The following is a 16,240-nucleotide window of genomic DNA, read 5'->3' on the forward strand; positions in this document are numbered from 1 at the left end:
GCCATTCTCATTCAGATCAATGTATAGTCACAATTCCTTGGTTTGTCTTAAACATATTTTGTACAGAACACTACCTGACAATAGTCAGGTATTGGATGGAAATTAATTACTCTGACAGTTCAGTGACAGAAGCCTCTGATACTGCTATACTGAATTAATTGACTTTCCACAAGAGAAGTTGTTTTCCACATTGTTCTTCTTAGCACCACATGTCCCAAAGATACCTAAAATTGCCAGTTTACTAATTTGATTTCTGTTCCTTTTGCTGCTAAGATAATTGATCTCTTCATTGTTAGATCGTTTCCTTCCTGAGCTCAAATTGATGATAATTAGATGCAAGAACTATAGAAAAAAGACCGGCTTTAGAGGAAAATCAACTGCAAGTGTATGGGTGGATGATAATTTTAGTTACATTATCACTATAATATGTATCTATTCAAAAGCTCTTTCTAGATGCAGAAAAAAAATTGAAAAAAGGACATTCTAGAGAAAACTGAGGTACAGGGGTTTTGTGGGGTATCTGCTGGAAGAAAACAAACCAAATAGAGAGCAACTTTTTTCAGAACTCAAAGGTAGGTAGAAATGTTTTTGTTTAGCATCCATAAGACCATTTCCACTTTTATATGACAATTAAAATATTGACATCTGCCCCTAATTCCTCAGTTGCTGGGGTTGCACCCCATTTTAAAAAGCACTTCTGTCAGCAGATTCCCAGATCATTGTCATGTCTCACATGCCTAATGTGAGACTCAATATGATTTACCCCTTTTTGCACTCCTCAGTAACAGTGCATAGATCAAGTATGTTTTCCATGCAGGTTCCTGTTATGTGCTCCTCCAACAGGAATATTCAGCATGTCCCTGTCTGCCAGACCCTGATGACCAAATGGGAGTGATTCAACAGAGCTGTGTTATAACCAGGACGAAGTACTGGTAGAAAGCACCTACCCACAAAGAAGTCAGATGCTGCAAAACCGCTCCCTGCCCTGTGTCTCAAGCTCTTCTCATGTTTAGAAGGCGTTGAACAACTAATGAGATATCCTTCCCATGCTCTTGTGGCAAATGAGTTTCCTGCAAAGGGACCTTTTTCAGCTGAGAAGTCTGAATTCACGTGTTTATCTGCTTGAAACCTCTTTTACTTGTATGAGCTGACTAGAAGCAGCCAGTTTAAACTGAGTTTGAGAAGAAAATCAACATTTTGTCATACTTCATATTGTGAAGCAGGTGAAATAGCTCCCTCAGATCATTATAAGGTGATATTTTTGAGAGCTAGAAATAGTTTTAATCATATTTCTGAAGGATAGAGACATTTTAGGACATTTAAAAATAGGCCAAGTTAGCTTCAGATTAAGTGGCTATATATAAGAACTTTAAGGACAGACTGGGAAAGACCCTCTTTTCTTATTGCCTCTTCTGAAATATCTGTGTTAGCTAATCTCAGAAGGATGTGTGCCTCCTTTATGGTTCTGACACAGTATAGCAGTTCTTGTGCACCCAAGATGGAATGGGATTCACTGTACTTAGTGAAAATTTTCTCTACTCCTTCCCCATTCCCTGGTTAAACTTCTAGAAATGACATTGTGCCCCAAAATCTTGAAATAGATGAACATTAGCCCTAAGAAGGGTGCAACAGAGAACCAGCTATTTTCATACACACAGGGAAACACCTCCTTTCTTCTAAGAATTTGGAATGGGAATGACTCAAGGAGTTATAGAAATGTCACATTCTGTCTTTCTGCAGCTAATGTTAAATTCATTATTATTTATATTTATTACATTATTATATATTTAACAGGCCTTTCCCATTAATGTTAATTATAATTATAGATCCTCAAAGGAAGCCCAGCTTCTTAATAATGTATAGAGCTACACCAATTGCAATGAAAACATAGAAGACTAGCAGCACAGTACATTTAGAAGGGGATTCCAAAATGCTGAATTTTGGTACCTTGCATTGTTAGTGATAACAAATTCATAAGTCAGAGTAAAGGTTACCTCCTTGCTGCATAAATCCTTTTCTCCCTCTCGTAAATTACAAGATTTCTCCTCTCTTTGTGAAGAAAAAGTTCTAGTATGGATCTAAATTGGAGGCATCTCCTTTGGCTCAATTTATTACGTGTTCTCACCATTGTCAGCACAACACTGCACATCAGCACTGATAAAATACATTCCCTCTCCTGGCTGGCATACTGGATCTTGAAAATGGAACCAAATAGATCAGAAATAACTAGTTACTGTCTTTTTACAATAAAATTTATTATAACGCATATGTATACAACTATGGATAGTGATTTAGGCTAGTTCTGAGTATTCTTCTTGTGCTTTTTGTCTTCAAAAGATATCTGAATATGATATTTTGATATGAAGTACTTCCTTCTCCTTCTTTCAGGCAGGGAATATTGTATTAAATAGCTGACAGATCCTTGTCACAGCAGCACTACCATGATTTCCTGTAATTTCATCTTTGATGTATTTTTAAATTAAGAATGCACCTCTGTTTGGAAGAAGATCTTAAAGTCTTCAAAAAACTATTGCATTTTAAAAGACAAATTATGTATAAAGATATCAATTCTCACGTGGAAACATCTTTCTGTGGATGAGGGATATGGGGAATTAGAAACTTCTAGTTTGGTTTTAAAAGAAGATTGCAAAAGGAAAAAAGGATAGGAAAGGATATGAGGATTTAAGGGAGCTTTAGGTAGCAAGCTGGAATCTCATCATAATTGTGCATGGCACTTTACCAGTGAGGATTAGGAGTTTATGTTTTAGGAAGAATCAGAGTGAACAGCTGTCAGCAGGTCCTTACATGAAAAGATAAGCCAAAGCTATACATCTTCTAGGTAGTTCTCAAACCCTCCCTTGAAATCACACTGTAACCATAGTAACCTTATTGTGGCTAAATGATGCCTAAGTGCTCCACATTTCCAGAGCAAATTACTTGATCCCAAAATCTTGGCTTTCTCAGTTATTGAGTTTCCTGGCTTAAGGGGAATTTGATTATTCTCTGAAATGACCATATATGAGTAAACATTAGAAAACAGAAAGAAACAATCAAGCTAAAGTAAAAGGTTTTACATAACTGATTAAAATAAACTGTCCAGAAAAGGTACAGATATGGAGAGGTCTAAAAAATTCAGCCACAATTTACCAGAACAATTTCTAGTAAGTAGTGTGAATCCAAAGAGTCTTATGGTGAAGTACACGATGTGGTTACCTGCCAAAATGGTAATTTCCCTCCTCCTTGTCCAAGGTTACCAAGCACAGTCTACATGCTGCAAAATGAAGGCTGCCAGGAGGAAAACCAAATTAAATTAATTCTGCATGTTATTTCTCAGAAACCTCTTGGGACATTCAGAGTACAAGCCCTATAAACCCAGCAGGAGAATTTCTCCTGCCAGTTTCCTAAGGACATCGCAGCTGTTGCTGCTGCCTTGCTGGAAATGGCTGGACAACACTCCACCAAAATGCTAGCCTTGTGTTACTGGATGCATGAGCCTGGTCTGGCAATTGTACACACACACACTTGGGCCAGCACACATGCACACAAGGGGTCATGCAAGGAGACATCACAGCTGAAGCTCCAGCCTGTGCACATGGAGGCAGCTTCAGGTGGGAATCACAGCCTGATACACAGGCACAGCCCCCTGGGGGACTGGATGCATTTTTCAGGTCATGTGCCAGTGCTCATTTCATAATGCTCATGTAGCTGGTTCATGTTCAGTGAGGGGACAAGGAGGTAGCCAAAACACTGAATGTCTCTTTCATATGCCTTATCTGCAACATATCTTGCTTTAGTATTTCTGTCTTACTGAACTCCAGCAAATAAACACTCAAAAGGAAAGTGAATCTTTCCTCTGTCCACTTCAATCAGAGTAAGGAAATATTTCACTTCAGCTTTGAGAGTTTCATCAAGCCTTTGAACAAAATTGAGACTAGACTTGATGGTATTTCAAAATTTAAAGTGCGGAAGAAGGCCCTTTGAAATTTTGCTGATCAAAAACATTTAAAGGCCACAAAACCTCTTAAAAATTTTATTTACAGTTCGCATTTAATTCAGGTTGTTAGGGGAAGTTATAGATTAGTATACCCTGCTGTTATAAAATACATATTTATAAGGTTTAGATGAATAATTTACAGAGATAATTCACTGCTCTTTTCCTGAAAAAATATTTGCAATCAGATCATGTTTTGGAGGATTTCTTGTTACTTGAGATTACTCAAACCATGTATTAGTGATTAAAATTTTTATTCTGTGGCTTGCCTGTGACTGGTACTCAGAATATTTGATATTCTGGTTGTAGTGATAGGTCAGATAAGTCCTGTGCTGCTATTTCCTTGCTCTAATGGGACTGATAAAATAACTTTTCTGAAATAAATTGCCATGTAGGAGGACAGAATGTTCCGTTTCTGTGAATGTTTGTGCATGTGATTTTGAAAAACATTTCTACCAGTGTGATTTGATAGTATAAATATTTGAACAGAAGAAATATAAGCCCATACTAAACATACCAAAGAAAAATATGAACAAATATTTTAAGAAAAGCTTTTTCCTCTATACTGTCTCAACTTGAAATCATTAGGATGAAACCAGAGAATTTTTTGTATCCTTTTCTATGTAATGAGACTAGAAGCCTCTATTCTGCTCTGACAGACCTATCTGCTAGCCTTTATTTCTTTAGAAAACTAAATAAAGTGTTTGCATCTGTATGCACCTCACTTCAAAAAAATGAGCACATTTTTCTTTGCTGTACTTAGGATGGGTCCAAGAGTATGACTTCTACCAGTCATTTCACAAGGAGGAAAAGGGCCATTAATAGCATCTCTTCCAAATGAATAGTTAAGCCAGAATGGCAAATAATTTCTTTACCTCTCATTGCTGAAACTTCGGGAACAAACTTCTGTTGATGATAATTGACAAGATTAACAGTATTTCTTTAATTGTATTTCCCAAATATGATAGAAGATGGCACAGCAAACTGAAGAATTATTTTCTGAGTTTGAGGTTGCTGTTCTGCATGTCCTGCTCTGTCTTCTCTGTTTGTGCCTTTTTTTTCCCTTGTAGGGATCTCTGGCAACTGGTTACAGACCATTGGAAGATGGTACGTTCAGCTTTCCAAAGAGTGGAACATCATTCTAAGATGGAGAATGGATGTTCAGGAGAAGAGAGACTGAGCCAAGGCTCAGCATCTCTGATTTTTTGTCCATAGCTCTACCTCAAATTTCTATGTTAATTTAGGAATATCACTTTTTCTACTTTTGTTTGTCTGTAAAGCAATTAAAATAGTGCTTCCCTATTTTTGCAAGAACAACATCGTGTCAATATCGTGGTTTTCTAAGTGATACAAAAGGGACTGTAGGATGGATCCAGATGATAAAGACAAATAAAACCTTCTACTCAGATGTCACTGTCTGACTTGGAGAATCAGTCATAATATCAATCTCAAAATGTCAAACTGTCAGTAATGCATGAAACAAGAATTTCAGAGTGTTGTAGAGAGCAATACATTCTTCTAACACATAAAAATATTTTTATGAAATCCTCCTCTATACTAGCTGATATTCTAATGAAAGCCACTTGAACATGAAGGGTTGTGCTCTAGTCATGTAACAAAGGCAGGTGTACAAAGAGTCATTTCTCTCTTTTGTGACTCTTCTTTACAAATTGTTATTCTGTCTTAGAATGATAAACAGCCATTGTGAACTTTCAGGAGGAAGATCAGCCTTCCTCAGGCAACCTCAGCTTGGAGTACTGCAGAGAACTCTCTCTACAGATGGGAAGACACACTAAAAACGTGTGCAAGGAGCAGCAGAGTGGTTGTCCTCCCCAAGACTCAGCAAATTGCTGTGGGAAGGATGAGAAAGAGGGTCTTTGTGACACCCCATCTGTACAATGCCCTTCTCTGTGACAGTCACCTAGCTAAGAAAATGAGATGAAACATGATGAGCTGGATCTGTCCTGAAACTGTATGGAGTACCAGGCTATTTTAATGAAAACTGGCTTCAGCTGCTTACCTGAAAGAAATTGACAGAAGGAGAGCATTAAAAAAGGGTATTTTTTAGAAAAGAAAATGATAGGAAGAGTCTTATATTTTATATTGGACTATGAAGTTGGCAGTAACATTAACAGATAGCAGGTAGCATTTTTCATAACAGGGTTATGAGATAGTTTACTACTGGAAATCACCACTATAATCAAAATCAAGTGTGTGCATGTCTTTACTCTTATGACTTTGACAACTTTAGAGAAATACATTGATGTGCATACACACACACACACACACACACACACACATGTATATATGATGTGCATGTATGTGTCTATGTGTGTGAAGGTGACATGCATATTTGGCAAATAAAGCAGAAATGTAGAAACCCTGTTGTGTGCTGATTTTCATCCATTTCCTCTTTGGAAAAGAGCCAGTATATATCTGGGAGGTAAATACAGTGTAGTGGTCTATTTTTGCATGTGTATGCGCATGTGTACATGGAATACATAAAAATAATCATCCTCAGACTCATTCCTATATATGTGTGGGAACACACCCCAGATGTTCACCTCTTAAGCCTTTAGGCTGACTGTTCCCACTCTGTGGGAGAAAGGATGATGGAATATGTATGAGCTTTTTCCTCGATTATGTTTGTTACAATGTCAAAGTACTGGCAGCTGTCCTAGTGGAGATAGGAGTAAATCTGGCAGACCACAGTCTAAAATTAGTTCTCCCTACACGTAATCATCCTATTTATTTATTTTTTTTAATTTTTTTTTTTGCATTTATCCCAGCCCAGCTCATGTAAATTGATCTTGTACATGAATCATGTAACCATCACTGCTTTGCAGGCTGCTGAATTTTTTTTTTTCTTTGGTGAGGTGGAAAATTAGAAGTACACAGTTTGGGGTTTTTTAACTTCATAAATGTTCCTAGGCAAGTACTTCTATTTTTCAATAACTTTAAGGATACTTATTATATTAACACAAAAAATATGTTGCCCTCAATGAACTCTGAAATTTTGCTTCTGTATTTAGTGACTTAAAACAGAGTGAAGGCTGTGAGGGATGCTGGATCTCAGTCCAACAGTCGTACAATGGATTGATTCAGGTCAGACTCTTGCATTATACTTATAAATCATTCTTGCCCATCTGTACTTCTGCTCTTTTGCTTGTTATTTCTCTACCTGAAAAAGATACCTTCAAATTGAAATTATTTGTTCTTCCAGTAACTGCAAACCTTGCTGTTTTCAGACTGTTTGGAACTTAAAAAAAAGTCTGCTTCTTGCAGAGTCTACCTGCTCAAAAATCAGGGATCAGACTTAAAAAATATTATATTTCAGAGGAGAAAAGATCACATTGATTTTCTTTTTCCATGACTTTATATGATTTCTCAGGGTAAACTTCCTATTTGCAAGAACTTCCAGCACATCATTAGCTGCATGTGCACACACTCACACCTACACATATCACAGGCCTACCTCTTTCATAGCTGGTGGAGGCTCCAGTGAGACAGCAGTAAGGCTGCCTACAGTCTTGCACATTTAAGACCTGAAACTACTTAATTAAATATGGTTTTGTAAGTGAACCTTGAAGGAAAAATAGGAGGAACTGAATAAGTAGCTTTCCTAGTGCCTGTACAATGAGAAGTTAGTACCTCCCATCTAGTAGTTATGCTTGCAGTCCCTCAGAGCAACTGAGACTCTCCACTTCTGTAGAACGTCGATTGCCAGAGACATGGCCACAGCTTTTGGGCTTGGGTGCACAATATCTAGGGAACCTCCAGACAGTCCACATTTTTAGTGGATAGCTATCTACTGAACTTCAAGGGAAGCTTGGTTTGTCTTTGCTGATCTGTTACAGTTTGTATGGAACTTCAAGTGGTGTGTTTCACTTTCACAGCTTTCAGAGTCAATGAATTACCCTGAAGTCCTGTAAAGTTGATGGAATAATCAAAGGTAAAACAAGGCAAATAATTCTTTTACCCAGACAGATTTGCAGGGAAAAAACCCATTAAAATCTAAATAAATGTAAACATTTAGTAAATGTTGTTTAGATAGTATGACAGCAATGAAATAATAATATAGGAACACAAACTGTTTTCATTTATGATACATTTTAGAGTTAATTCAAAACTCAGATCACCTGGATTTATAATCTGCTAGTTTTAACAAGTAACATGAAACCAAATTAAAAAGGAAATGTGTAGCTAAGAAAATTGGTGGGTCATATTTGCACATGCATTTTTTCCACATGTTATCCACCTGAAGTTTATTTACAGAGAACCTGTGAGCTCTATGCCATTTACTCATTTATCCTTTTGCTCAGTGTATAAGTAGCTACACCAATACATCCTTATTCTCCAAACAACTTAAGTATGTGCTAGTTTAGTTAGGTTCAGAATGTACTTAATTTCTTTAGTTTATAGCAAGGGTTGTACCTCATGCTAATGTTTAAAGCCATGCAAATTTTCCATTGCATTAAGGAATTGAGTACCAAAAGGCCATTTGTGATTATGGTGCTTCCTTTCCTTAATGCCAAATTTCTGTTGTTACGTAGTTGTTCATTATGAAAATAAATCATGACTGTGAGAAAGTAAGCAGCTTCATTTTTCTACAATTAGAAATGAGTAACTGTGTAGGTTGGCTTAATTTGCAGGCAGGTGAATTAATAATAGCCTGATACTCAGATTTTTGTCTTTATGCTTTCCATACTCAGAAACCAAATGTCTCTAGTCTGTTTATTTCTACATCTGAGCAACTCTTATTCTAGTATTTCACACAAGATCTTCCTACACTCTAACACATTCTGTGTCAGGATTTAAGGTCCAAAATATTGCAGAATGGCAGAAAATAAGATCATTATCTGTCTGTTTTATATATATGCAACAAATTCCACAAAGGAGAGTTGCCACTGTCTAGCTAGGTAAAATTTTTGAGCTCTGTTTCCTTTTATCTGGATTCATTTTACCTGAATTTATTAATTCAGAACATAAGCTTTGCACAAGAATTCAGTTTTTTAATCTATATGATAATGTAACAATACAGGCTGAGATTTCCTTATGTTTATGCAGAGATGCCTTAAGTTTCTGCCTCCCCTAAACCTAGGGTTACTAAAGGATCACAGAATTATTTTAACTGTCAAACATTTAAAGGTGATTTTATTATTATTATCTCTGTCAGGTCTTGGTTTAGGTAGCTTTTGAGTTCAAAAGGCACAAAAAGCTGCATAGTTTGTTTTTTTTTTTTTCCCTCACAAGTGATGACCATCCTGTTGGTTTTGACTCTTGTATTTTTAAATTTGTACTGTGAACTATTAAGTATATACCGCTGTGCACAGCCTGCTTGGCTCAGCACTCAGTCCAGTGGCTGACGGATGCTTGGGTGGTTTGCTTAAAGCAAAAACAGAAATAAGGATTTATTACAAGCTAAGCAAAACGAACCTGCCTGACTCACACTGTGCAGCCCATTCCAGCCCCTCGCTGTGTGAATTGCTTGGCGCTGCGGCGGGCCGTGAGCGGGGACTCTGATTTTGGGGTCCCCTGTAGCCGGGGGTGGAACGGCAGTCCCGGATACCGCGGGGGGGCCCGCGGATCTTCAGCACCACGGACAGCGCCTCACGCCTCGGCTCCGCCCGCCGGGATCTGAACATGAAGAGGTCTCCTTTTCCCTCACCACCAGCTCCGAGCATCACTATCCGCTCTGATTCATGGCTTCGACCAATAAAACACATTTGGAGGGCCGAGAAGAAGAGACTCCTGAGTCTCTTTGATAAAGGCTTTATGCTTGTTTTCGAAATTAGAAGGTTAGAAATTTGAGAAATTTGGACTTCCTGGCCATAAAGTTTACCTGAAAATTCCATTTTTCAAAGAAATATTAGGCTTTTATAAGTCTCATGACACTGTCAGCAAGGACTGTTCCTTCTTGTGAAAATTAGGCATTGCAATGGATCATACACTTGCATCTCAAAATAACATGGAGAAATTTGGCCTTACAGTGTTTTTCCTGAGATATTGCCAGTGTTGAGTGCATAGCTCAACAGAATTAGCCTATGGTCTCACAGTGTTTTAAAAATGAGATCTGAATACCTCTTATGTATTATGCAAACCTATAAAACTATACAGTACATACAGTACAGCTGCCTAACCTTTTTGTCTTTTGGGGGTTTGAGAGGGTTTGGGGTTTTGTTTTTGGTTTTTTGGGGTCTTTTTGGTTGTTGTTTTTGATTTTTTTTTTTTTTTTTTTTTTTTTTTTTTTGTGTGTGGGTTATTTTGTTGGTCGTGGTTTCTTTTGTATTTGTTGTTATTCTTTTCTCTGTTCTTTTTTTCTTTAACCCCCCCATTCCATTAAAACCATCTAGTAACTATAGATGTGCATCAAACTCGATGCAATACCATTTGAAGAGGATAAACATATTTCTTAAGTTAGAAAGCTCTCCTTTGATAGCTCTAGAATCCAAGTTTCACTTTTGCATCCTCTGCTTCCACCCCTTCAGGCTTTGATGCTGCCAATAGCAGGCTCTCTTCCTGGCCACTTCTAACAGGAGAAGGTGGAGGAGAAGGAATGCTTCCAGCACACTCTTTCCAGTCATGGCAGCAGAAGCTTCTCATTGATTTAGCTGTTAAATAATTCAGAGGCAACAACCATCTGTTTAAGTGAATGTCCTGTTTCATGTCTATCCAGGGAAAAGGCAGCAATCTGGAAAGAAACTTCAAATGTGACTTGCTGACTTTCTTACAATAAAGACTAACTGTTAAGATATTTTGCTCCAACATTTTTTTTCCCTTGAGCTGGAACTTGCTAAATCAGCCTTTGGTACACCAGAGACTAGTTATAATTGGGAGACAGTGGTCTTTCCAGGAACCAATTTCTAGGAAAAACAACTGCAAAGATCAAAAAGGTTCAGTTCCATAAACATTCTTGAGAATTTAAAGAAAAAAAAAAAAACCAGACGTGGGTGATTTGGTTTCAGGGATTTTCATATAGACACTGCATATATGTGCTTCGGATTTTCCACCTCTACTGGTTTCATTCTTCTGCATCTGTGTCAAAATCAAACCACTTGGACATATGATTCACTCTCACAGTTAGAAAGCAGCTTTTTAAATTAATTATTAATGATCCAAAATTTCATAGAATAATAGCAATTTGAGTCCACATTCAGATTAATTACTCAGTCTAGTAATTCTGCATCCTTTAAAACAGAGGATTGTGTGAAGGAATGACTTAGTGTGTTCTTTAGGGCTGACAATAGACATCTGTATAATCTGATAAGCAAACTTGTGAAATGTGTCTGCACCTCTGATATTCAAGTTACTTTCAATTTGGTTTTGGCAGGACCATTGCTTAATTATGAGATGGATCCATGTCAGAGTTGTCTTCTCTTTCTGCTGCTCCAAAATTGTAATAGATACTTCAGATAAGTTTTCCCCTACTGGTGCGGGGAGTTTGTCTATGTCAAAACAATTTTGAAAGAGTAGGAGGTGGAAGAAACTTTGCCTATGCTCAAATGCATTTTTCAATAATGAGAAGAGAGAGACAAAGAGAAGCATGTGTCTCAAATATAATCAGAAGACAAATAAGAAAACATTACCACCATTATGATAATATTTTATAGTTTATAGTATGTAATGCACTCTTTCCTTACTGGACTCTTAGTCAGAGGACTATGTGTCACACATGGGGAACTTCTGCTTTTTCAAGTTCTCCAAGTGTCAGCAATCCCAAAATACTGCATTTCTGTCTAGGATTCACCTCACCTAAATGAATTTCTTTAATTGTAAGGTATTAAACCTTATCTAGCTGCTTTCCATTAGTAAATGAGGAAAGACATACACTTTCGGTAGGTGACCCATCACATCCTACACCCAAGGGCCCAATGTAGAAGGGCTAATTTTTATTCAAGAGTTGCCTGTTTCTCTAAACCAGAGATTTTCCAGAACACATATGACTGTCTTAACCTAGACCACTCAATTTTAGATCTATAGCATTATATAGGGTCCATGTTCGGCTTGCAAGGCAGCAAACTGAAAAGGGTGGCACTGGAATTACTGAGGAATTAAATTTCAAATAGATTCCTTCAATTTTCTCATAGCTTAAACTCAGATTTTCTCAGAGCTTCAGTGTTATGGGTCATACACAGTTAAACAGATACAAGCAAATTCACCTGTCAGCACCTACTGCTTTCTTTATAGAACTGCTCCTGTGGGCATGTGCTAGTGTCCATTCAGTTTTCTAAACCATTTATTTTGAGTTCTTCCCTCATGGCAACTACTTTGAAAGCTGAACTGCTATCACCCTATCTTTCAACCAGCTTGTTTTAACTTTGTCCCATGATCCAGCAGAATATCTCTTGAAAAGTTTTCAGATTTGTTTCCCACTTGTGTGTGGGGTCATCTCCACGGGGTGCATTTTGCTTTAGGGTGTATCTGCCTGCTGCAGTGTAGGGTCCTCCACAGGCTGCAATGGGGATATCAGTTACACTGTTGTCTTCCATGGGCTGCCGGAAGACAACCTGCATCACCCATAGTCTTCTCCATGGGCTGCAGGGGAATGTCTGCTCTGGCACCTGAAGCACCTTCTTCTCCACTGACCTTGGTGCCTGCAGGGTTGTTTCTCTTGCATTTTTTCACTCCTCTCTCTCACAACTACTGCATAGAAATGTTAGTCTTTCTTAAATATGTTATCTCAGAGGTGCCACCAACATTTTTGATGGACAGCTTTGGCCAGCAGTGGGCCCATCTTGGAGATGCCTGGATTGGCTCTGTCTGACATGAGGAAAGCCACTTGTCTCCACCAAACCCACTTCTGCTGTTCTCCTCCACCCTCCTCCCCTGCTAACACCAGGACGAGTAAACCCAATATAACTTATCATATTGTAAGTCTCTTGTGCTGGGAGAAAACACCAGCTGAATATCTATAAGATGTTAGATGGAAGTACTTTTCTGTATTAGAATGATATAAGGATTGATTGTACCAGTTCTCACACTGTATGCTGAAGAATATAGGTGAATGTTTAGTGTCTGCTTTGAGAAACTTTAATATTAACATTGCCCAGTGATTATTTTGCATATAGAATTTTTTTTCAACAGGTCTGAATAAGTATTGTAAAATGATTTATTGCCTTCTCTCCGCACAAAAACAAATTATCTCTTTTCTCTGGGAATCATCCCAGTCATCTTCATTGGCAGAAAGTTTCAAAAATAAACTTTGAGAAGGTGATAAGTGTTATTCCTTAGATCTGGACTGCCTGGACTGGCAGTCCAGGTAACGCTCTAAACCACCATACAGTAGTACTGGTAGATATGAGATGATGTCCCTGTGTAACCTTATATTTACCATCCCTCAATGATAAGAATTTCAGTTCAGTTTTAACAAATCTTAAAGAGTTCAAAGTATGTGCCAGCAGCTTATTTTATAGTATATCTAAGCATGAGCTTGAACAAAGGTGTAATTTGGGTCAAACTGATATTAAGATTTTTTACAAAAAAAGTATTTTTACAAAAGGCTAATCTGTCTTTTACTTTTTTAATTTATCTTCTAAAAAAATAAAAATTTTAAATGCATGCTAGATTATAACATAACTAATGAGCATCATAGCTAATGGGCATACAGTGCTCTGTAAAGTCATTGAAAAGAAGTGCATTTGAGGTTAGCACAGAATTTTGTTTATTTTCTTTCTGCAGCATGTTTCATGATTCCCATACTTGCAAGTAATTTCATAGGTAATAAAATCATCAGATTTTTTTTTACACAATCCATTCATGTTAATTTCACTCTTTTTTTTTAATCTCAAACTTTTATTACAATTTACAGCTAAATCTAAGTATATAAAATTATCGTTATTCCCTCTCTTCCCTGCTGTGTGAGTTTTGATGTATTACGTAGATTAATCTCCTGGGAAGGTTTTGCTTACTGTGGGCATGTCAGAGGTAGAAAGATCCATTAGTCAATGCAAGACTATATAGAGAGAAGGAGTGTTCAGTATAAGAAAGGGTAGCAAACTTGACTTACTATTAGCAAAAACTAGGAAAAACCACAAATAACTTGAAGTTTTATTATGCAAGAATAAAAGAGGCTTCTCAGATTCCCTGTAATTGAAATAAGGCTCTATTAGAAATTACTCTGAAACAAATGGACTCATAGCGAAAACATTTTCTTTGTGTGGGATTTATAACCACTTCAGAGAATGTTGCAATAGGAACTTACTATGGTATGTTATAATTCACTAGGTCCAAACTAGCTCTGGTATCAACATGATTTTAGTAGAAAGAGAATAGAGTGGATGAATGGAAGTTTGCATTTGCTGGCCAGAATAATAAAATCAAAATACTGGGAGAAAGAAGATGACAAACACCTCTTATAGAGAATATGCACCTTACAGCTTAATGAGTATCAAGGTTAATCTGAAATTTATGTAGTTTAGTTTCTACTGTCTATAGAGTTTGATGAATATTACTGGAAAATACAGAATGCTAGAGTTACATATAAAGCTACTGTGTATGAAGACAGGGACTGAGGTGCATTAGGTGAAAAGGTCTCAGAAGACTTTGCATGCTTACAAATGATGTATTGAAAGTCAAAAAGAGGACTTGAGAAGAAAAAAAAACTTTAGGAAGAAGGAAAGACAGATAAAAGCTGAAGAAATACACAATCAATTTAATTATTTCTGTCTCTTACATGTAAAGTTGAAGGTACACTATTATCCTATCTATCGTGCAAAGCATCTGCTTTCATATTCTTCACAGGAAGTTTGCTAGTCAGAACTGAATTATTTCAGCTGCACCTCAATTTTCAGTTCCCAAGTAAAAATTTTTGGGGACAGTTGAAGTTTCATTTCTAGATTTGTCCCTTTTCCACAAGATTTGTCAATCTGTGTTAAGGAAACAGAGCCATTCCCCATGTGCTGAAAGGTGATACACTTCTCTCTTTTTAATTAATACAGGAAGTTCTGAAAGACGTTCCAGAAAGTCTCTGATTGACCATGGCACAACATTTTCTGTGCCACAGCTACTTTCTCTGACTGAAAGCAACCAGTATATAACTATTGGTACTGGTTCTAGATAAGGCTGTGGAACTAGATGGACAAATTAATCAAGTTTAATCTAATGCAATTTGTAAAACTGTAGTTGATGTACAATAAAATTGCTTTAAAATGATGGGTTAATTTCAAAGATATGGGATATTTTACTTCCTTAGGGAATTTCAGAGAAAGACATAATTTTCAGTGAATTCAAATGTATAGCTCAAAAATTGTTTCCTAATGTAAAGCTGTATAGGATGTTTTCGTAGTCTTCCATGACAAATGAAATACATCTTCCAGGTCAATCAGACATAATACTGTGTAAAAGCCAGAATATATTATCCTTTATTATTGCTTGTCTGGATAAGTTGTGTATTCAAAGATGCTGAATATTTGCTTAGACTGAGCTCCTCTATCACTAGTGAATGGCATGCATGCAGTTTTGTTTTGTCATGTGCCATCTTTGTAATTGCTAATGAAGTAGTGTTTATTTTTTTAGATTTCAATGAATAAACACTTATATTCAGGTCTCTGTATTTCACTGATATGCCACTAAAATGCATAATACACATACAGCATGAATTATCATCTGTATTTGTGTGGGAGATGTTTTATGATATTAATCTACTTTCTTTTAGTAAGAAGCCTTGCAATGTATACTACGCATAATCAGGCAACTGTTTATCCTACTGTGCATATCATCAGCAGTTTTAGAAGTTGCCAGTCAAGAGGGTTTTCATTTGCCTCAAATATTTAATCTGTCTTGTAGCCAGGAAACAAAAGGAAAGAAATATTTTGAGCATCTCCCTATGTTTTCCTGCTCTTCTTACCCCACTTTTCAGCAGATAGATGGAACAGAACTATAATTTTTCTAGTTTATTGTAGAAAAAAGGCAGGACAGACTTGGGACTGGGCTGAGGGAGCTATGACCTTGTGCTTTTGAATGGATTACGGTGGCAGGGAGTAGAAAAATGTTAGCATTCCCACACTTCACGTTTTACTGACAGAGGAATAGTTCACAGCTCTCAAAAGTGGTCACAACATGCTGAGGCTTGCAGCTCCAGATTGAAAATATTAGTTTTTTGGGGATTTTTTTTCCATCTAGATGGTTCCATGAATCTTGCTGGGATTTCATTTGCATGAAAATTCTAAAGAACAATCTAAGTGATTTGTTATCAAATATTTCCTGTTGCACTCTGCCAACATGAATTTTGTACTGTCACTCCAAGGTGAA

The sequence above is a fragment of the Anomalospiza imberbis genome, chromosome 5 (genome assembly GCF_031753505.1).
Source record: "Anomalospiza imberbis isolate Cuckoo-Finch-1a 21T00152 chromosome 5, ASM3175350v1, whole genome shotgun sequence".
NCBI classification, from domain to species: domain Eukaryota; kingdom Metazoa; phylum Chordata; class Aves; order Passeriformes; family Viduidae; genus Anomalospiza; species Anomalospiza imberbis.